At 46.2% G+C, this 23,698-nt stretch overlaps 1 protein-coding gene across 5 annotated transcripts in view; it reads left to right on the forward strand.

Moving 5' to 3' along the window:
- Parp16 (poly(ADP-ribose) polymerase family member 16) overlaps window positions 1-23,698 on the forward strand; it is a 52,879-nt gene that overhangs the window by 18,036 nt on the left and 11,145 nt on the right. Inside the window, exons 6-7 of one of the 5 annotated variants that reach the window (XR_010045603.1) lie at window positions 1,578-3,379; window positions 4,887-9,485. The exons of the other annotated variants lie outside the window; for them this stretch is intronic. The gene's annotated coding sequence lies outside the window, so the exon portion shown is untranslated. Of the gene's footprint in view, window positions 1-1,577; window positions 3,380-4,886; window positions 9,486-23,698 lie in introns of those variants that run through there. 5 annotated transcript variants of the gene reach the window in all.

Raw genomic sequence — 23,698 nt, forward strand, 5'->3', positions numbered from 1 at the left:
TTCACCTTTTGTGACCTCCGGACTGTCCCCACAAGGCGCCCAAACCTGTGCAAGATGAGAGATGCACAAAGTACACAGAAGGCCAGTGTGATCTGTTCTGGGGCCTTCTGTGGCCTCGGTGTCGAGGTGCCTACTGGCTTTGTCCGGGCTCCTCTCTGGAAACGCTTCCTACCTAGGAAACACTTTGGTATTCTGAGGCTTGGAGGTGGCACTGGCCAGATGTGATGGGGCTGGGGTTTTAGGGTACACAGAGGAGTCTGGAAGAGAAGAGATGGGACTGCAGTGAGGGGCAAAGACCCTGCCACCTAGCAGGTGCCTCCTGCAGGAGGCACATAGTGAAAGAGTGAATGTTTGCCGTGTCCCAGCTGGGAAGACACCATCATCTGTGCAGAAGAAATGGGTTTGGGGAGATGGCCAGAAAGTAGCAGGACCAGAGCTGACCCCAGAGCCGGACTCTCAGCCAAGTGGGCATCAGGGTACCATAGTTCTTCCAGGGGCTGCACAAGCAGGACGGGGCAGGGCAGGTGCTGTCAGGAGGCTGGAGTGTCAGCCTCAGACACAGGTCCTTTTCAGGCCCAGGCCATTAGCTTTGCCTTGTTTTTTTTTGGTCTATTTTAAGACAGGGTCTCACTAGGCAGGTCAGGCTGATGTTGACCTCACTTTGTAGCCCGGGTTGGTCGCAAACTTGCAATGATCCTTCAGCCTCAGCCTCCTGAGTCCTGGGATGCACCACCATGCCCAGCAGCTCTGCTTTGTTTTATAAGGAGGCACCTGCCGTGCAACAAGTGGGTCCCTTGGTAGGGTTCCCCTGATGCTCACTCTCATAGCCAGAGTCCTGGGCTCAGCCCGGTTGTCTATCCAGCCCTGTCTCTGCAGGACCAGCAGGTAAATGCAGAGACACTGCCTCCCTTCCCACACTGCTGCCTGTTCCGAGCTCTAGCCGCCAGCCCGCTCTGATTATGATTTCTTTGAGGCTGAGCATCCAGGGCTGCTAGCTGCCAAATCCTCCTGATTGTCCAAGATGTTCCCGACATCCAAGAATAAACAGTCTCCCCTGCCTGGCTAGCGGTGCTGAGCCACATTCCTGGCTTGGCCCGCCTGGTTGGTGAAGTTGCAGCCCGTGTCTACCTCCAGCAGAGGCCTGGGGGACCTGGCGAGGGGTGGTGGTGGGATGCAGGAGGTCACCATGTGTCTCCAGTCTGGGTGGGACATTCTTCTCTGAGTCCCTGTTTTATTCCTGTCCCAGTCACCATAGCCTCCAGCTACTCCCAGCACAAACCCTGAGCTTTGTAATGCACCAGGGACTGTGCTGCTGTGCCCTTTACTTGTGTCCATTAGATGCCTGGGGAATTCGAGACACCTGCGTGATTCTAGCTAGATCTGGAGTCATGACAGATCATTTTACTGAAACAGACAGAGTCAAGGCTGAAGGGGGACCAGAGCTCTGGCCTTTGATTCCGTGACCTCAGGCTACGGTGGCCACTTTGACCACAGTGACGTCAGGGGCTCTGAAGGAGAGGAGCTTCCCATGTTTTTGGAGAGGCTTAGGGGTGTTTTCATCTGGGTTTGTTTTGCAGATCAGACTGGGCTGTTTCCTGAGGAAGCAAGTCCCCTGGAAAGCACCGTCCTCTGGGTGCTCCTAAATCATCCTGTCGTGAGCAGAGCTGGGCAGTGGCACCTGGGTGCAGCTCTGCCACTGTCAGGGCCCAGCACCATGCACCTGGCCAGGCCACACCATGCCATAGGACGGGGCTGGGGGACCCAGGGCAGAGTTCTCAGACAGGGGAACAACCCCAACACATACATCTGCTTTGCTGCCTGGGCCGGCAGGGGAGGAGAATGCCGTCTCCTCAGCTGATCTGCAGAGGGGGGTTTCCTGGAGGAACCCCTGGCTGGTGCAGCTGGAGGGGAGGAAGGCAGACAGTGTGGGAGCCCTGGGCAGCCCATGGGTCTCTGTGGACAGGTGTCTCACTCCCATCTGTCTCAGACCTTCCACTTTGCTTTTGTGAGCTGAGCAAATCAATGTGATCATTGTAACTATGCTGGGTTTTTCCACGTGGGCGGCTGCATTTCAGTTGGCTACAGTTTCCCTGAGGGAGTGATGTGCTTGCCTGTACACTTGCATTTCTGGATCAGCTGTGGGTGTATCTTTTTTTTCTATCTTTTTTTGAATTAAGGTCTGCCTATGTAGGGCAGGGTCGGCTTGAACTCATTATGTAGCCCAGGCTGGTCTCAAACTCTTAGCAATCTTCCTGTCTCAGCCTCTAGGGCCTTGGCATTATAAGCATGCACCACCATTCCTGGCTGGATATGGGTAATTTTGAAGGAAAAGTCTTTGCAAGGGTGAGTGGGTCTATACCTGTGTATGTGTCCCAGGAATATACTTGTCGGGTCCTTAGAGTGGAACTATGAGCTTGTCTTCAGGGGCAAGTGGAGAGATTAAGAGGGATACAGTATATCTGTCTAAGTGCTGCTGTGGGGGTCTTTCCTGTATATATTTGTCTACTTGTGTGTCTGTCTGGGATCTCCTAGAGGGTGGAACTGGGGTGGTGGACAGAGCCCTGACAGAAGAGTCTAAAATATAGGTCCTGCTGAGCATGGTAACACATGCCTGTGATACCAGCACTCCAGGAGGCTGAGACAGGAGGATCGTTGTGAGTTTGAGACCAGACTGAACTACAAAGTGAGCTCAAGGTCAGCTTGAACTGCATAGTGAGACCCTGTCTCAAAAAGACAATAAAATAAAATAAAATACAGGTCCTGCTGGGCATGCCTGTAATCCCAACACTTGGGAGGCTGAGGCAGGAGAATCACTGTGAGTTCCAGGCCAGCCTGGGCTACCTAGTGAGTTTAAGGCCAGCCTTAACTACATAGTCAGATCCTGTCTCCAAACAACAACAACATTAAAAACAAGTCTTAGCTCAGATTCACTCCATGGTCTGGCCTCAATTTCCTCCTCTGTAAAGTGAAGAGACTGAGTCACCAGTAACCATGTAGGCCTTCCTTGGATTGCAGAGGGATATGCTTGATTCCTGAGTTAATTGCTGTTTAGGGATCAAATGGAAGACACCTCATTGTAGAGGCTTTGGGCTTGGACAGACTGGAGTTGAACACCACCGTGCAGTATGTGGGCTGTGCGTCCTTTGGAGTCACTTCTCTCCCTCTCAAGTGTCATCACAATTAAGAGAATAACAGGTAAAGCATTGGCCTGGTGCCCAGTTCCTACCCTTTAGAGTCTGAAGTCTTCATCATAACCTACTAATTCAGGTCCAGGGGGGACGCTGCCCCTCTCCACCCTGGCTCCACATGGCACTTTTCCTTCTGGCCCTGCAGGCTGCTGAGCTGAGGAGTAACAGGCCACAGGGTGGAGCCGGGTCAGGTAAGGCCTTGGGCTCCCCGACATGTCCATGCCTGCCTGCCTGCCAGGGCGGGTATCCAGCCTGGGCAGCTGTGCCCCATGATCGACACTCCTGGGGGTGGGGGCATTGCTTTGCTGCTGGCATAGATGGCCTTAGGATCCCGGAGGCCTGGGGACATACAGGAGACCTCTGTGACTCCTATCCCCTCAAGGCCTCTAGAATGGCCGCGTTCCAGCAGGGTCATCACAGAAAGCCAGGTCTCAGCCTGGGCTGGTAGGGGTGCCCACCCTGGAATCCCCTGGAGCCTGTTAGAGCTGGCGGCTCCTGTGCCCTCCTGAAATATCCCTGACCCGAAGGGAATGAGGGAGGGGTCTAGGGTGCAGCCTAGCTTGCTGAGTTGGGAAATGCTCTCCAAGTAAGCTCAGGATGGCCCAGGCCCTAGGGCAGGCTGGGAGAGGGTCTGTTCTGCAGGTCACGTTGGTCCCTGCTTGGACCCCACACAAGACTGGCTGGGTGGTCTCTCAGCTGCAGAGGTTACCAGGGAGCTGAGGGTCACGTGAGCTGTGATGACCCTCTACGGGTCTTTGTGATTCTATCATGTTTGGCTAGATCTTTTGGGGCCAGAACTGGGAATTTTCCTACTGAAAGAAAGAAAGAAAGAAATGAAAGAAAGAAAGCGAAGGAGCAGTGGGTGGGTTGTGGCCAAAGTAATGTGTTTAAGGAAATTTCTCCATCATGCTGGCCAGGACAGGGAATGTCTGGTCAAAGCGCCGCTGACGGCCCGGGTCTCTAAGTAAACAGGCCGCCTCCGAGGCTGCCCTGAGCTCATTTCCCTCGGCATTGTGAGGGGTGAGGTCACTTCGAGAGGGGCCTCTTGGTCACGAAGTTTGTCAGTGAGCAGGACAGAGGCTCCGTGGTCTCTGGGGGCTCTGAGCCCTGCAGCCCAATTATTACAAACAGCTGCTTTCCAGACAAGCTGCGCCGTCACCCTCCTACACAACCCCTCCTAGAGGACTCGGGCCACATCCTGAGCCCACAGTGGTAGACATGCTGCTGGGGAACCTAGGATAACTGTTCTGGGCCCTGGCTTCCAGCAAGGCTTCTCTCTCCATTAGAGCTGGGCCTTTCCTCGCCCACAGAGAGGGGCATGAGGCGTAGAGGTGTAGGGAGGCCCTGTGCAGAGTGGACAGTGATGATATGCCCTGTGCCTGTCACCTGGGGCCAGGCAGCTGGGTCCTGAGGGAGTTTCCATGAGCAGAGAGCCCAGCCAGGGAGGCCAAGAGGGGTGTCAGAGATGCCACAAAGCCCGCTCTGTGCCTCCTCCACAACTCTTCCTGAGCACTGAGCTGCAGGTGACACTTTTATGGGGTTGAAAAGGGCGTGGCAGCCAGGATTTGGGACAGGCTCAGCAACACCTCCATGTCCCCCTGGCTGGGAAACTGGGAACACTGAGCCTCCAAGAGGTTCTGAAACTTCTGGCGAAAGACTTGGGCCTTCCTTGTGCTTTTGTGTATCCTCCAAATCCAGGGCAACTTCGAGGGGCTCATCTGTCACACAGGTTCACCCAACACCTCTCAGAGCTTCCAACCAGCCCACTCAGTGCTACTGCGCAGCTCCAGGATGACCAGAACCTCAGGCTGACCAATGGGCTTGCAGAGGACTCCACGCATCCCTGACCACGGTCCAGCTGATTCTGTCACTCATCCAACAGGGTCCCTCAGCACCCCACCTCAGCTGTGCCAAGAGTTATGCTGATTCAGAGGATACAAGACAGACAAGATCCCTGCTGTAGGGAGTGGAGAAGTATGGGGGACCTGGCCAAGATCCCCAACTACCTGTATGAGGGGTATGGCAAAGGATACAATAAGAAACAGAGACACATTTAGTAATGCATGATGGAGGGCTGGGAGGTCAGTGCCTCAGGATGGACAGAGACCCAGATTCTCCAAACCAGCCACTGTTTATTAGGTGTGTACCATGCAGTGGGTGTCTACAATGACAGGAGGGGCTAGTAGAAGATTCCAGGTTGGCAGAGGATTCAGAGGTTGATGACACTGCAGGCAATGGGATGATTCAAGAGGGTGGAGATGGTCTTATGCTAAGGAGGCTCTTACTCTGGAGTGTTCTTTTCCGTTTTAGGTGTCTTAGAGTAGTTTTAGTGGGTGGGAGAGGATGGCCTATCCCAAGAGTTAATGGGAAATCTCATAATCCCAAATCTCCATGTATCCCTTAGAGAAGTATGGAGAATTAGCTACTGTGAATCCACTTTTGTGGTCCCCAGTAGAGAAGTAAATGATGAAGCTGGGTATGGTTGACACATGCTGGTAATGCCAGCACATAGGAGGCTAAGGCAAGTTTGAGGCCAGCCTGAGCTACATAGTGAGACCCTGTCTCAGAAAACAAATAGAAATCCACCCAGACATATAAATGCGTGAATGTTTATAAGAGTTTTACTTGCCAGCTGGGATTACACACCTGTAATCCCAGCACTTGGGAGGCTGAGGCAGGAGGATCTTGTGAGTCTGAGACCAGCCTGGGCTACAAAGTGAGCTCGAGGCCAGTTTGAATGCACAGTGAGACCTTGTCTCAAAAAAGAAACAAACAAATTTAAATGAACTAAAACTCAAATGTTCATCATCAGGAAAATAGATAAGTTACAAAGCTTTCATATAGTGGGATGCTTATGTCCCAGAATAAAGACAGATGAATTCTTGACTGTGAACAATGTGGATAAATCTCAAAATCAGCCAGTCTTGTAAAAAAAGTATTTTATATTATATTGTTCCATGTAAGAGGATTCTAGAAAATGAGCTGGGTGTGGTGGCACATGCCTATAATCCCAGCACTCATGAGGCTGAGTCAGGTGGTTTGCTGCCACTGTCTGAGTGAGATGCTGGTGGGTGTGGCGACAGGGGACATGGAAGGCAGTGGACCAACGTGAGGTGTTTTGAGACCTAAGCTGTAAGACTTGCTGGAAGTTTGGCTATAAGACAAGGGGCCAGCAGAGAAATCTGGGTGGGTGGGTGCCTATAAAAACACTGCGGCTCTGTTATCTGGGGAAGCCTGGTGCAGGAACAGCTTCATGAGTGGGGATCTCTCTATCTCTTTGCAATTCTGGTGATTGAACCCAGGGCCTCTGCACTGAGCTATACTCCCAGATCTTTGTTATTTTTTATGTCCAGACAAAGTCTCATTAAGTTGTTAAATTTCCCAGGTTGGGTTTGAACTTGCCATCCTCCAGCCTCAGCTTCCCAGAGGGCTGAGATTACAGGCATGGGCCACTACGCCCAGCAAAAGGTCCTCTGTTTGTCCCTGGAGATGCATGGGCCCCGGAGAAGAGTCTGGGTGGAGATGAAATTTGGAGGATGTTAACAAATAAATCGTATCTGAAAGCCAAGGGAATGGTGAGAACGTGCAGGGAGAGAGGTCAGAGGATATGAGGACTGCACCAGGGCTGCAGCACCTTGATGTCCCCTTCAGGAGGGGACCTGAAAAGCAAGCGCACCCAGGAGCAGCAGCTGGACAGGGACCTGGCTGTGCTCCTGTCCTGGGGCTCAGGTGAGAAAGCCCTGAAACACCCAGAAATGTATTCACTGCCAGTTCTGGAGGCCAGAAACTCAGAATCAGATCCCTGGGCTGAACCTGAAGCGTTGGCAGGGACGCTCATCATGGGGAATTCGTGCCTGGACATGGTGCAGCCGGCTGCTGCTTTTTTCCTAGTCCCCTCCTCTCCCTCCCGCCCCTCTCCCTTCCTCCTCATTTACTGAAGCTCTGTTTCCATTTTTTCCTTCTTTTTTCTTCTTGTCACTTCTTTCCTTTCGCCTGCCCCTCCCTTTTTCCCTTTCTTATTAGAACATTTTCTGCCCATTTCCCTGTATCTATCATACACTTGGGTCCTTTAGCTTTCTTACACCAGAGAAACAAAGCAGTATTTAAACGTGTGTGTCCAATTTATTTCTCTTAAAATTATGATCTCAAGTACATTCATTTAGATAAAATGTCTCAAGCTTATCCTTTATGAAAGAGTAGTACTCCATTGTATAAAAAGCCACATCTTCTTTATCACAAGTTGATGGCACTAGTTGATGAGATTTAGATATTACAAATTGGGGTACTTTACATATAGGTACACAAATATCGCTGTGGTTCGATGCTTTTAATTCTTTCATGAAGATACCAAGAAGGGGAATAGCTGGGTCAAATGGGCCTCCAGTACGAGTTTTGTGAGGAACCCCCACACTGATTTCCACGTGGTCACACCAGTCTACACTCCCTGCCAACAGCCCACAGTGGAGAAAGGTTCTTTTCTCCCCCACAACTCCTCCAGCATTTGTTATTGGTTGATTTCTTGATGATAGCCATTCTTTCTGGAGTGAGACAGAATCTCTGTGTGGTTTTAATTTGCATTTCTCAAGTGACCAATGATGCTGAACATTTTTTCATATATTCATTTGGCATTTCTAGGCTTCATCTGAGAAATGTCTGTTTATTTCACATACCCATTTTGGACTGGGTCTTCCAATTCGGGGGGTGGATTTTTTTTTTTTTTTTAAATTCTGGCTACTAGTCTTTTGTTTGAGGAGCAGCTGGAGAAATATTTTCCCCCACACTGTAGGTTGTCTCTTCACTCTGTTAGTGGTTTCTTTTGCTGTGCAAAAGCTTTTTAATAAGAGGATATCCCAGTTGTTGATTCTCTGTGATAGTTCCTGTGCAACTGGGGTTTTAAAGTCTTTGTCTAGACCAGTGCTTTCAAAAGTTCTGCCTATTCTATCTTCCAGCAGATTTAGTGTTTCTATTGTAGTATTTAGATCTTTGTTCCATTTTGATTTTAGGTTAGTGCATGGTAAAATATATGTGTCTAGTTTTAATCTTCAACATGTAAAAAGCCAGTTTTTCCAGCACCATTTATTAAAGACGTTGTCTTTCTTCCTGTGAACATGTTTGTCAAAGCCAAGATGGCTAAGTATGTTTCAAGTTGTTTCTGCATCTTCTAATCTGTCCTGTTGATCCTCAGATCTGTCCTCCTCTCCAGTACCATGCTGTTTTTATCACAGTAGCTTTGTAGTATAATCTCATCAGGGGTTGTAATGCCCCTGCTTTTTCTTTGTCATCCAGAATTACTTTTGCTCTTCTAGGTTTCTTCTCATTACAAATGAATTGTGGGATTGTTTTCTCTAATTAGGTGTGCTATGCTATTGATATTTTGATCAGGATTGCCTTAAATTGTACAACCATTTTGGAAGTATGGCCATTTTCACTATATTGATTCTTCCTACCCAAGAACAAGAAATATTCTTCCATTTTCTGATTCCTCTTCAATCTCCTTTTTTAGAGTACTGTAGTTTTCAGTATTGAAGTCTTTTACTTCCTCTGTTGATTGATTCCTAGATATTTCACTTTGGGGGGGGTGCTATTATGAAGTGTTATTTCCCTAATTTCTGTTTTTAAATTTTATTTATTTTGGGGGAGTGAGTATTGGGAATTGAACTCAGGACCTTGTGCTTACCAGGCAAGTGCTTGTGCCACTGAGCTATGTCTCCAACCCCTTGTTTCCCTGATTTCTGTCTCAGTGAGTTTGTTATTTGTGTACAGGAATCCTATTGATTTTTGAATGTTGACTTTGTATATAGCTATGTGACTGAATTTGCTTATTAAATCTAAAAGTCTTTGGGTGGAGTTTTTAGGATCTTTGTAGAATATCATGTCAACCACAAATAATGTTAATTTAACTTCTTCCTTTCTTATCCTTATTCCTTTTATTTCTCTTTTTAAATCTAATTGCTCCAGAACTATATTGAAGAAGAGCAGTGACCGTGGATATCTTTGTCTTGTTCTTGATTTTATTTATTTATTTTTATACCAAGAATCGAACTTGGCACCTCGCATTTGCCAGGCAGGCGCTATGCCATTGAGCTATATCCTTGGCCCTTGTTCCTGATTTTAGACTGAAAACTTCTGGGTTTTGTCCATGTACTATGATGTTGATTGTGGGATTTTCATAGATAACTGTTTTTCTTTTTGGGTACCAGGAACTGAACTCAGGACCTCACATTTGCCAGGCAGGTGCTGCACCACTGCTAAATCCCTGCTTTCTGTTACAGGTAACTTTTATCAAATTGAAATAAAGACCATCTGTTCCAAATTTCTGTAGGACTTTTAAAAATCATAAGTAGGTGTTGGACTTTGTCAAATGCTTTTTCTGCATCTGTCGAGATGATCGTATGGTTTTTGTCCTTGGCTCTGTTAATCTGGTGTATTACATTTATTGATTTACATATGTTGAGCCATTCTTGCATCCCTGGGATGAATCCTATGTGGTCATGGTATATAGTCTTCTTGATGATTTGCTGCATTTGTTTGCCAGTATCTTGTTGAGGAGTTTGGCATCTGTGCTCACTAGGGATATTTGGCTGTAGTTTTCTTTCTTTTTTTTTGTTGTTGGATACTTCTCTGGTTTTAGTATCAGGGTAACACTTGCTTCCACAAATGTATTTGAGAGTATTGCTTCCCCTTCAATTTCAGTAAAGAGTTTGAGAAGTAGTGGTGATAGGTCTCTAAATTTCTTGTAGAATTCAGCAGTGAATCTGTCAGGCCCTGAGTTTTTCTTTGTTGACAGTTTTTTTGTTTTGTTTTGTTTTGTTTTGTTTTGTTTTTTGTCTTTTTCCTTTTTATCGGTACCGGGGATTGAACTCACGACCGCCTGCTTGCAAGGCAGGCGCTTATGCCGCTGAGCTAAATCCCCAGCCCCTGTTGACAGGTTTTTAATTACATCTTCAATTTCCTTGATTGATATTGGATTATTTAGGATTTTGATATCTTCTTTATTCAGTTTTGGTAATTCATATGTATCCAGGAATCTGCCCATCTCTTCTGTATTTTCCATCTTTTTGACTATAAGTTCTCAAAGTAGGTATACATGATCTTCTGAATTTCTGCAGGATTTGTTGTGATTTCACCCTATTCATTCCTAAATGCATGTATTTGAGAATTTTCTTTCTTATTTTTTGATAAGACTGGCTAAAGGTTTGTCAATTTTATTTAATCTTTCAAAGAACCAACTCTTCAATTGATTAATTCTTTGTATTGTTTTTTAGTCTCCAGTATGTTACTTTCTGCTCTGATCCATATAATTTCCTCCCTTGTATGAGCTTTTGGCTTAGCCTGCTCTTCTTTTTCTAGAAGTTTGAGGTTCGCCATTGAGTTGTTTATATGTACTTGCCCTGTTTTCCTGATATGGGCATTTATTGCTATAAATTTTCTTCTTAAGACTGCTTTCATTGTGTCTCATAAGTTCTGACTTGTTGTATTGTTGTTATTATTCAATTGTAAAAATTGTCTAATTTCTTCTTTCATCTGTGACCAGTTGGTTTTTCAGTGGGGTTTTATTTAATTTCTATGTGTTTTTGAAGTTCTCGTGGCTTCTTTTGCCAAGGATTTCCAATTTCATTGCACTGCGGTCTCATAGTATGAATGGAATAATTTGAATTCCTTTGCATTTACTTAAACATGTTCTGTGGGCTAGTATATGGTGTATTTTGGAGAACATCCTGTGTGCAGCTGAGAATATATATTCTGATGTTGTAGGGTGGAACACTCTACAGACAACTACTGAGCCCATTTGCTCAAAAGTTTGGTTTGGTTCTAGTATTTCATTACTAATTTTTTGTGTTGTTGATCTGTCTTTATGTGACAGTGGGATATTGAGATCTCCCAATATGATTACCTTAGGGCTTATTTGATTTTTCATGTTTATTAGTATTTGTTTTATATAGCTGGGTGCACTGGCATTTGTTGTATATATATTTATGATTATTATCTCTTCCTCTTGGATTGTCCCCTTTATGAGGTTATAATGGCCTTCTTCTTTTTTTTTTTCTTCAGTATGATGTACCTTTATGCCTTCTTTATCTCTGTTAATCAATCTTTGCTTGAATTCACTTAGTCTGCAAATAGAATAGCTATCCCTGATTTTTTTTCTAGGTTCTTGTTGCATAGAGTATTGTTTTCTATCCTTTGACTTTCAGTCTATGAATTTCTTTTTGAATTAAATGTGTTTCTTGCATGCAGTGTATTGTTGGATCCATTGTGCCAGTCTGTGTCTTTTGATTGGTGAACAGAGACCTTTAACACTGATGATTATAACTGATATGTACTGACCTATCCATGTCATGTTATTTTCCTATTGTGTCGCCTCCTCACTTTGTTACCACTTCAGAGAGTCCACGTGGGTGGCTTTTGAATTCTTCCACCTCATTGCCCAGGTTTTGCCTTTGGTGAGCTGGAAGTCTGGGATTACATCTTGTTGAAATGTCTTCTCATTTTCTGTTTTCTTTTTTTAGTTTTATTTCTGGGTTCATGCTTATAAATTAATTATAGCAAGTAGCTTTATTGCTAGTATTTAGAACCCTTAAGAAAGGACTACTTCCCAGAAGCGTCTTCTAGGAATATGGCTTTTGGGTTTTCAGTCTGTTGCAAGGTCCTACCTCTTCAGTTTATTTGGAATGAAAAATTGCTGCCTATTTGGCCTGGCCCATGGTTCTTTGACACTGGCCTATAGCATTTTTTATAACCTTAAGCAATGTTAGTCTTGGCATACAAGGAAGAACAATTGATTAGAACAATTATGTCACCATGGATAAAGCAGTGCAATCAGCAATAACAGTAGCATCAAACACAACCTAGAAAATGGCAAAATGTGGTAATTATTAATTTGCTACATTTAACCATAGAACTAGATCTAATAAAATCTAAAACAAATCAGAAAATTGTATACAGTAAATATGTTCTCAGTATGGTGATTTTACCCTCAAGGGGGAAAATAGAGAAATAAGAGGAAGAGATTAGAAGCAAGGCTGGAGGACAAAGGAAGGTTATGCAAACTTTGGGAAAGGAGCGAAGAAGACAGGACAGAAAGAGAGAAGGAAGAAATTAAAACAAGAACAGAATAATAACAAAAACGCCAGAAGCAATGTCCACAGTCATATAAAAATAAGAACATAAAACCAAGAGAAAAGAAAAGACAGAAAATAAGAAAAAAGCACGTCCACTTCAAGGCATGTCAGTTGTAGACAAAGTGGGCAGATAAGAGTCCAGATTCACACTGAGTAATCCCAAAAGCCAGCCGCAGATTCATGGAGCAACGGTTAGTGGGTAATCCCAGCAAGCCTGCACCTTAGTTCCACTGGAGTTCAGGCTGGTTTCTGGCTGTGAGGCTGGAACCTGATTTGTTCAGCTGGCAGCGCTCCATGTGCCTCCTGGTGGCTTGAACTCAGCTCCCTGCCAGTTTTAACTCCGCTCCTTGACCTCCTGCCAACTTGAGCTCAGTTCACCTTGCTGTTGGGAGCCACTAGATAGAGCCTGTAGCTGCTCCGATTCTGAGCTCAGTTGGCCTCTGTCCAGGATGACTACCGGCTAGTTGCCCTGTCTAGGGGTACATCTGACCCTGAATAGCTACCAGCAGTTCACTCTGTTTACTGCTCTGTGGAACTGGTCTGTTTCTCTGTAGAGGCTTCTGGGATTGTCGGTAATCACCGTGTGTCTGAATGTTCAAGTCGCCTCTTCCATGGGGTGAGTCAGGGCTCGGTGAGAAAATGCACCCTGCACCACCTCCTTCTCTATTGGAGTCTCTCTCTTTGCTCCCTCCATGGGCTTCAGTTCTCTCTTTAGATCTTTACTGGGTCCCAGGGGTCCACTTCTCTCCTTCTTTTCTTCCTCACATTGCTGTATCCCAGTGTCTGGACACCAGTCTCAGAGAGGGTCTTGCTCTAACTATGAACCACTCTGCCATCCTCTACCTCACTCTGATAACACCTGTCATACAATTTTGAGTCCACATACCTAAGCCAGCATGTTCCCTTTATCATGAGATCTTTAATTGCATCCACAAAGATCCTTTTGCCAAATGAGGTCACATTGACAGGTCCAGCAGAGGAGGCATGTCTTTGGAGATCACCTGTAAAGCCACCACATCAAGGGCTGGGATATAGCTCAGTGGTACAATGCCTGCTTGGCAAGCACAAGGTTGTGAGTTCAATTCCTGGTACTCATACATACACACACAAAGACAAAACCCATCACATCAGCTGACAAATGGAAGCAAAGGCTTATTGAGCACTATAAGGTATAATTGTGTGACCCCACTCCTCTCTCGGGCAGGAGATATAGCCTAGGGCTGCAGCTGCCTAGAGCGGGGACAGGAGGGCCTCAGGGGAGTGATGCAGACGGGAGCCTCCCGGCCTCCCAGCCCTGACTCAGCGTCTGGTGGGTCCATCCACACCCGCGGCAGCCAAAGCCGCTTGAAGTCGCACATCTGTTCGCATTGCTCTCCAGGGTGTGACCCGCCAACAGCTTTCACGTGGAAACGGGGACCCTCACATGCTCTGTGGCCCGGCCCACCCAGCCTCTGCTGTTTCATATCAACTGTCCCTGTGGTCCCCAGATGTGGGCTGCTTCTCAGCCACTGTCCCTCTGCCCCAGGAGTCTTGCCCTGGTGTCTCTCCTGCTGGCAGGCTCTTTAGCTCCTTCCTCGATTTCACATCCATGATGCTTCAGATCTCAACCCTGATTTCTCTTCTACAGGGAATTCTCCCTTGTTCCCTGGTCCAGATCATACAAATGTGCGATGTAAATTACTTTTCTTCCAGTACTGGGCCTGGAGCCTAGGAACTTGTGCTTGCTAGCTAAGTGCTGAACCACTGAACTACATCTTAATCCCTTTACAAAATTTTACTCTGAGACAAAGTCTCACTAAGTTATTCACTTTGACTTTGCAAATGTCCACCCTCACACTCTGCCCTCCCTCCCAGCTTCTGGGAGTATAGTCTTGTACCACTGGGCCTGACTAGATTTTCATGGCTCCCTGGCCTCATCTTCCTAAGCACTATCACGGTCCACCATTGTATAGGTATTTGTAATTTTTTTTTTTTAAGAGTTAGGGGTTTTCCTGTGTGGCCTGAGCAAGATTTGAACTCCTAGGCTCAAGTGATCTCCCTGCTTCAGCTTCCCTAGTAGCTGGAACTACATGCATGTGCCACCACGCTTGGCTCTGTAATAATGGGGAATAAATCCAGTATTTATTTTTTAATTTTAAGAAATGATCCTGCTAAGTTGCCCAGGCTGGCCTTAAAGTTATGATCCTCCTGCTTCAGCCTCTCAGAGTACTGGGATTACATCTGTGCACCCCTACACGTGGCTCTATTATACTATTTTATTAATGTTTATCTCTACACTGTGTAGACAAAGAGCAGGCTTGTATTATTTTTCACTGTATCCACCATGGCTTGTCTAGCTAGGGCAGTGACACACAGAAGGAATTCATGGTGGGCTTAAAACATGTCTGCAGATGTTTTGACGTCCTTCCCACTGAAGGTGTAGTCTAACTAACCTTCCTTTACTTACGGGCTAGCCTAGATGCATGCCTATAGTTCCAGTTTTTTGGGAGGCTGAAGCAGGAAGGTTGTTTAAGCCTAAGAATTTTAAGGCCAGTCTGAGAGACTCCATCTCAAACACAAAAACAACAAAATCAAGCTGATTGAATGACCAATACTAACGGAATGTGGAAAAAGCAGCCAGTCTAGAGCAAGGATGACTACTGTGGGCTGTCTTTTTTGGATGTTTCTTTCCAAACCTAGCTGCCATGCTGCAGGAATGCATCAGCTCTCAGAGGGGCCTTTGTACGGGTTCTAGCCAAAGGCCTCACTAAAAACCTCACTTGCAGTTGCGTCCTCTGCCTAACATGTGCTGAAGAAGCTTTGAAGATGATTCCAGGCTCAGCTGTCACTGTAGCCTTTTTCTTTTCTTTTTTGCTACCGAGGATTGAACTCAGGACCTCATGCTTGCCAGGCAGGCACTGTGCCTCTGAGCTATATCGTAGCCTTTTTCCTATTGTTGAAATAAAATGAGGGAAACTAGGTACTTTCCAAAGGAAAAAGTACATTTTGCTCATAGTTTTAGACTTGAAAATCAAGACTTTCAGATTTTGCAAGAACTAGTGACCTCCCGGCAGGTCCCACCTCTTCAAGGTCCATCACCTCTTCCTATCACCCACTGGGGACTGACCTAGCATGTGAACCTTTGGGAACCACCATACCCAGACCCTAGCATGGCTGGATGGCAGCCATGGGGGAGACCCAGCGGGAGCTACTCCCTGAACCGCAGGAGGTAAAAAAAGAAAGGATTAGCATGTAAACCATTAAGTTTGGAGATGATGTTAGGCCGCATTAGCTATGGAACAGGACCCAGCAAGTACTCGCGGAATGGGTAAATGTGGAGAGGTCTGAAGGAATGTTGCCTGCGTTTGAGTTCTGGGCTAGCTTTAGTTGACAACTCTGTTGTTGTTTTTCCAGGAGGTCTCAGACATTGTGGAAGCCCAAAGACCTGTGTTTACCTCATAACCACCCAATATGAAATTTTTAGAAACTCTGTTTGGAGTTAGTGACGTGATGAGGCTCCCAAACGTTAGCTCTTAGCCAAGTACGGTGGTGCACATCTGTAATCCTAGCACCCTGAGAGGCTGAGGCAGGCAGATCCCAAACTTGAGGTCAGCCTGGGCATTTTAGCAATTTAGTGAGACTCTGTCTCAAAAGTAAATAGGGATGTGGATATGGCTAAGGGGATTCAGTCCCTGCTACAAAAAATGAACAAGGGCTGGGAATTTAGTACAGCAGTATAACTGCCTGCTTAGCAAGTGTGAGGTCATGAGTTGAATCCCTGGTACCAAAAAAACAAACAAACACAAACCCTCTGTCAGGGACCTCACAGAATTCATTTGATTGGGAGTTCTTAACCTTGGGCCCATGGATAATTTCAGAGGAACAAAAGCATATATTTTCTCTCTGTGTATGGTGCTTTGTGGGGAGAATTTCTGCAGGCCTCACTCTTGTTAGATTTTCTGGTGATGAGGTAGACTAGCCATGCTAAATAAGCTTCCTCCAAAAACATTTCTGGACACTACTTTTTAAAAAGCACTAATGAGCTGGCAAGAAAGTGAAGCATATTTGAGCCAAGAAAACATCCAATAATCCAGAGGCAAGCTGAGGAATAAAACGGACTTCTGCCTTGAGGACATTCTAATTTTACTTCTGAACTTTTTCTTGTGGTTAAACAAAAACCAAACGTTAAAAAAAAAAAAAGAACACTGATGAAAAAATCAAATTATAAAAATGTCTGAAGCAATCCCGCCGCCATGAGATCAAGCCTGTTCAATTTTTAAGTGTGTGGAGTTTGAGTACAGTGTTGGTTGGATAGCAGATCGCTGGAACTTTTTGCAAGACTGAAACTTGATTGTCTTTATTTGTAAACTCGGAAAACTTGGATTTTCATGATCTCGGGGCGGGGTCGGGGGGAGGCATAGAGTGATGGAGAACATAAGAATGTTGTGCTAGAAACTGGCTGTCCGATCACAGTAAAGCACCCTAAGCTGGCGTATGACTGTGTTCCCCAAAAAACACATGTTAAAAACATAGTCCCAGCCGGGTGTGGTGGCTCACACCTGTAATCCTAGCACTCAGGAAGCAGGAGGGTCACTGCAAGTTAGAGACCAGCCTGGGCTACAAAGTGAGCTTAACACCTGCCCAAACTGCATAGAGAGACCCTGTCTCAAAAAGACAAAAAAAAAAAAAAAAAAAAAAAAAAAAAAAAAAAAAAGAAAGAAAGAAAGAAAAGAAAAAGAAAAAAAACGTAGTTCCTGGTGCAGTAGTGTTGGGAGGTGGGTCTAGCACTCAGATTTAGGAATGGCTCAGTGCTCATTATAAGATGACTCAAATGATCTCTTATACTCTCCTTCCCACCATGACAGCTTTTTCCGTGTAAGAAATTCCTTCGAAATGTGTCCTCTGGGTATTGGACTCCCTGCTTTCTGGCACCATGAGCTGGATAAACTCTTGTTGATAAAGCACCCAGCCTCGGGTGCTGGGTTAGAGCAGTGCAGAACAGACTAACGCACCCTGTCTTTTGAGTTTGTTGATCTTCATGGTATCAACTTCCCAGCATGCTGTTTTCAGGGAAGCAATGGTACCAAGAACTAGCAGGAAAATACTTGGTTCTTGTGTCCAGCACACTACTGACAGCCACTGAAAGCCTCTCCTTCCCTACCTAAGGTTGGGTAATAAATCCAAATGGTCCTTCCCTACCCAAGATGGGACTTCAATGAAGGAATTAACCAGATGTAAGTATCACCCTCTCCCAACAGACTGAGAAGTAAAATACTTTCCCTGCTTTCAGGAGAAAATGTAATACCTCCTTCCCCGAGAATTCATAATGGTTCCTATGTGGAGTTCAAACCCACCCTACCTGCAGGGCCTGAAAAGTTATGAAAAATTAAAGTCAGGCATCTGAAGTGGTCCCTGTCTGATAATGGCCATCAGGATGAAACGCAAACCTTCCTGGAGCCACCCACTCTTTCAACCCATGCCTTAAGGATTCTCAGAGATAAAGCCCCAGAGAAATAAAACTGCTCAACAGCAGAAACAAATGTTGGCAGACTTCAGATATTGAAAGTTTCAGAAAATAACAAAAAAATTACATTTAAATGTTTAGCAAGTGGCATGGTTTATGTTGGTGACCTCTAGGCCTCATGCGTTTGCATTATGCATTTGTGATTGGTTCATTGTTTAGTGCTTGCATTGATGGTGTCAGTGCTACACCCACCTGGGAATAGAGCCAACATACAATGTAATGGCAGGAAGAAGGTGTGTGGGTCTCTCTTGCCGGTTTCCGCCTTGCTGTTTGCAGTGGCCATGAACTGCAGCCCCACCATGCCACCCTGCCTTGGAGCCAACTGAATATGGACTGAAACCTCAAAAACTGTAAGAAACAAACCTTTCCTTTCCCAGCGTTGAGAATCAGGTATTTTGTCTCAGTGACGAATAAAAAGTAACTAAGATAGCAAGTAAAGGAGAAGCTTGAAAATGTGAGCAGCAAACAAGAGACTCTAATGAAAGGCCATGTATATTTGAATAAGAAGTAAATAGAATTCCTACCTAGAAATTTAAATGGCCAGGCGTGCATGTGCCTATAATCCCAGGACCTGAGAGGCTGAGGCAGGAGGATTGCTGCGAGTTCAAAGCCAGCCTGGGTTACATAGTGGAACCCTGTCTCTAAATAAATAATAAATAATTTGTATGTGTATACAGTAACAAAATAAATTTAAGTGATCATAATTAAATCTACAGATCTCAGTGTTATGTGTGGTAGGTGACTGGACACAAGTGACCCTATCAGACACAGTAAAATTAAAACCAGAAGGCAGAGCTGAAGAAATTTTCTAAAACACAGCACAGATAAATTAAAGAATGGAAAACATGAAAGAATAGTTTAAAGAAAGGGAGGGTAGATGCAGAAGATCCAAGGTTGTATACTTAGAGGTCCCTGGAGAAGGGAGAAGGAGAATAAGATAGAGACAGTGATTAAATAGTGCCTGAGATTCACCCAGAAACCCATCAGCCTCTCTATGCAAGACTCCCAGGAAACCCTAAGAAGAATAAACACAGAGAGATCCACAATTAGCCACCTCACAGTGACATGCAAAATACTAAAGGCCCCAAAGGTGTTGGGGACAGATTGTTTCCACAGTGGTGACAATTAGACTAAAACAGCGGACTGCTCAGTAACTGGAAGACAGTGGAATTATATCTTCATGTGCTGGAGAAAATGACTCTCAAACATAAATTCTAAAACTACTGAAGAAAGGCCGTGCATTTAGCTCAGTGGCAGAAGCACCTGCCTTGTAAGCACATGGTCATGAGTTCGATGCCTGGTATGAAAAAAAAACATTAGCTATATAAAACTACTGAAGAGATTTTAACAGCAAGAAAAAAATAATTATATGATGAGACCAAAATCTACCTTTGCCCCCAGCAGGTGGAAGAAATTATTCCAGATGGAAGGAATGAAAGACAAGAATGTGGAACAGAAAAAGTGGGCCATGAAAACATCTAAATATTGAAAGAAAAAGTAATATAAATTTATTTTTGACTTAAAAAGTAAGAAAATTCAAACACATACAAGCAACAGTATATAATAAAGTAGGAGAGGAGAAATGGGCATTCCGTTCTTATATGATCTGACAACACAAATCACTTAAATACATTGATTAACTTTAGTACCAGCACAATCACTAAAAATAGCCATATATATATAATTTTCAAACTGGTAAGAAAAAAAAACTAAGAAAGCAAGAAAGAAGCCATAGATGGTGTCACACAGCTACAATCCCAGTACTCAGGAGGCTGAGGCAGGAAGGTGTTTAGTTTGGCCAGTCTGGGTTATAGTGCAAGTTTAGCACTGGCCTGGACTACATAGTAAGACTCTATGTAAAAATAAAAATAAAAAGAGACTTAGAAAATGTAGACAAAATACGAAATAATGTGAAAATAAATATATTCATGTATATAAACATTAGTATTTTAATAAATGCAAGTAGACTAAATGATTCAGCTAAAAGAAAAATATTGCCAGACTAGATAAAGAAATTAAATCCAGTAATAACATTTTGTTGTCTTATGAAAGATATAGCTAACACATAGTACAAAATAACCAGGCATGGTGGTGCACGCCTGTGATCCCAGCACTCAGGAGGCTGAGGCAGGAGGATCACGGCAAGTTCGAGGCCAGCCTGGGTTACAAAGTGAGCTCAAGGCCAGCCTGAACTGCATAGACACACCCTGTCTCAAGAAGACAAAAAAAAAGGTTGGCAGTAAAAGGATGGGAAAAAAATCTGTCAAATAGTAGCAAAGACAGCTGCTACACCTATGTTAATTTTAGCCGACCTTAGGCAAAAAGCATGATGGGAGACAGGAGGGTCACTTCATAATGATAAAGGGTCCAGTTCAGCAGGAAGAAGGGAGGGAGACAACATAAAACCCAGCAGTGCAACACAAAGGGCACTGCCAGCCCGCCTCAGGGCTGGGCAGACTGAGCCAGCAGGAGGAGTTAGGAGCTGAGGGCCACTGAGGGAGGGGACTGCCAGGTCCCTGCTGAGGCACTTTATTGTTTAATCTGTAGAGATACAGTTGCTTTGCCTATATAGGTAGGGATTTATGGTTGCATTTTACAAATTAGGAGGCTGAGGCTTGGGGAAGTTAAATAATTCAGCTAAAGTCTCTTCCTCTGAATGTTAAACGCCAAATTCTAGTCTCTAACACCATCTTCTACCTTCCTGCTTGACAATCTTAGGGCCCTGAGCCTCCTTCTGATAGCTCCAACTTGCAGTGATCCTCCTGCCTCAGCCTCCCTAGTGCTGGGACTTCAGGCTTGTGCTTCTGGCTAAGCTTTCTTCTGGAAAGGATCCTGTCCTCTACTTTCAGGCCACTTTGTAACCACTTCACTCCTGTCCCCATCCACCTGTGTCCCGAGCGTAATTCAAGCTGTTTCCATGCCTCTCCTCATCCTTCCTTTCTGTCCTTTGTAGCATGGCTTCGGTCACTGTTAAACATTTCTAAAACCTGGAGCCTGCCTGTGGCCACCTTGGCCGTGTGCCCTCGATTGGACAAATAAAGGTGCGAGACACACATCCCCCTTGGAGGTGGGGTGTGCACGGCCCCCCTCGCCTCTTCTCCCTCTCTGGCAGGGCTCCGTGTCCTCCCTCTTGCCATCTGTGTTGTTTCTGTCTCCACACTGGCTCCCCTGCTCCCAGAAGCCTGGGACTTAGGGTGGAGGTACACTTCAGAGTATCACCCCTACCACAGCTTCCTGTGCCCAAACTCTCTGGAGCCTCTGTCCCAGGCCTGCCAGCTGCCATTGAAGAACCCCGATGACCTTGAGCCATTGCTCTTTGCTGTCATTGGTTACCTCAAGGCCAGGTGCTGTCTCTGGAGGACCAGTCCTGGGGTCCCTGGTCCCAGGTCCTAGTCTGGGTCCCTGGAGTCACAACACTTCTCTCAGGACCCCTTGCCTTCCCTGGGAGTGCTTTACCTCTGTCCCATTTCTGCGGGATCTCAAGTGTTGCTGGGGCATGGTTTTGAGAAAATGCATGGTGTAGTGGCCTTAGTCCTCAAAGCCACAGCCACTGCAAAGTCACTGCAAAGCCACTGCAAAGTGGCCTTAGTCCTCAAAGCCACAGCCACTGCAAAGTCACTGCAAAGCCACTGCAAAGTGGCCTTAGTCCTCAAAGCCACAGCCACTGCAAAGTCACTGCAAAGCCACTGCAAAGTGGCCTTAGTCATCAAAGCCACAGCCACTGCAAAGTCACTGCAAAGTGGCCTTAGTCCTCAAAGCCACAGCCACTGCAAAGTCACTGCAAAGTCACTGCAAAGTGGCCTTAGTCCTCAAAGCCACAGCCACTGCAAAGTCACTGCAAAGTCACTGCAAAGTGGCCTTAGTCATCAAAGCCACAGCCACTGCAAAGTCACTGCAAAGCCACTGCAAAGTCACCTCAGACAGTGGTTCTACCTCAGAGTAGTCAATGTCAGCAGTGGCTATGAGAGTCATCTGGAGAGCTTTTAAAAACCACCTGCTGTCTCAGCACCAATCAGACTTGAAGCCACTCGGCCAAAGGTCAAGGGGCAACGGAAGTGCTGGGGTCTCAGGTGGGGTAGAGAAAGAGGCCCAGGCTTTGGCTTGTTGTGGGACCACAAGGCTTCGGCTGGCCTAGGAGCCCCTTTCTTTTGGCCAGGAAGGTGTTTCTGCCACCTCTTTCCCGCTGGGATGGATGGTGGCTGCTCCAAACCTCAGAACATGGGTGGGTCACCTCTCTGGACCAGGCTCGGGTTCATCTCACTGGAAAGACCTGCCCTTTGGTGAGGGGGAGGAAGCATTTTTGAGATGAAATATTGTAGAAAAACCAGGAACGGAAAATATTAAAAGTCCACTGGCGCCAACAAGGTCTGTGCCAGAGCCAGCAAATACAGAGAACAGGGGGGACATCCCTGCCATGGGAGGACTGGGCACAGAGAGGGTCAGCCAGGGGCCACCCCACCCCAGAACCCAGGCTGCCTCCACCTCAGGGTCAGGATGGGCTGCACCAGGCCACAAGGAGGCCCTGTGATTGTAAGGCATGTGGTTGTGGTTGCCTTGATGTCCTGAATCAATTCAAAATATTCACCTTTCATGGTCATTATGGCTTAGGGGAGGAGCCTGACGTCCCATGGGGCGCATCTGGTGACTGACGTGGATGTGTTTACCAGCCCGCCTTTCTGTTGGATGGCATTTGGCAGCAGCATTCGCTGTATTTTTTGATCGCATCTCATAAAGACCCTCATGAAAGAAGACTCCCAGAACTGCAGGAAAGTGGCAGGAATGAAGGAGTATGTCTGAAGCAAGGCGGAATGTTTTAAGGGGAATTAACAGCAATTTGTCATTGACCATAATAGAATTTTAAAGCTTAAACATTAGCCATGTATTTTGACCACGCTGCATATGAAGATCGGTGTGCCCCATCCTCCAGGGAGGGCAGTGGGCCTGGGCATCTGGCTCACTGAGTGGGGACGTCTTACTGGGTGGCAAGGAGGTGGGGTCCAGGCTGGTGCGTACACAGCTCTGACTGCTCCGTTCCGGGTCTGCCAAGCACCTCCGTCTCTAGCGGCCTCTCCTGTGGCCCTAAGGGGCAAGGAAAGAGGGTCGGTAGAACTCTTGGCTGACCAACTCTTGGCTGGAGGAATACATAGGGATTGTGGGAAGCAGAGGGACAGTTAGCTCAGCCTGGGGCTAGAGGAAGCATGCCCAAGGGGAAGCATGGACACCTGGGCCCAACCTTGCTTCAAATAGTGAGAAGGTACCCAAAGCCAGTGCCTGTGTGTAAGCTGCTGGGAGTTGTCTCTGTGTTTGCAAAAAGATTCATTTACAGAGATGCAGCAAAGGGACTCATTCTCTCCCAGCCCAGGGTGTCTCTTAGCACCCCATCACATGTGCATCACACACAAGGCATTGGAGAATGTTCCAAATTCTTGTTGCTCTCAGAGAGTGGCTTCGTAACGAGGGAGCTGAGCTCCTGGAGGCTGGAGGTCTGCAGGGCTGGGGCATCAGAGCCAGGGAAAACTGCCCTGCTGCAAGGAGGGAGAAGGGCTGGAAGTGGGGGTCTGTGTTAAGTCAAGGGGTCAGGTCAGTTGCCCACAGGAGCTCAGTGCTGTGATCATTTGCGGTGAGTCCCCAGGGGTGAGCTTTGTCTTGGAAGGGTGCACTGGGGTAGAAAACCTGAGCCCTGAACACAGGAGGCTTCCTGGAAGGAAGAGACATGGCCAGAAAGGCTTTGGTGTCCACCGGCCATGGGTCAGTAGGTCCAAAGAAATTTCACCTGGATTTAAGGGGTGGGGACTCCCCAAATAGATACCACAGGTTTCGTCACAAGCCTTAGAGCCCATCTCATCCCACCATCTTACTGTGGGAGATAGTGGTGTCCAGTCCCC

The sequence above is a fragment of the Cavia porcellus genome, unplaced genomic scaffold, assembly GCF_034190915.1.
Source record: "Cavia porcellus strain 051 isolate PalLab524CR breed Dunkin Hartley unplaced genomic scaffold, mCavPor4.1 scaffold_37, whole genome shotgun sequence".
Taxonomy (NCBI): Eukaryota; Metazoa; Chordata; class Mammalia; order Rodentia; family Caviidae; genus Cavia; species Cavia porcellus.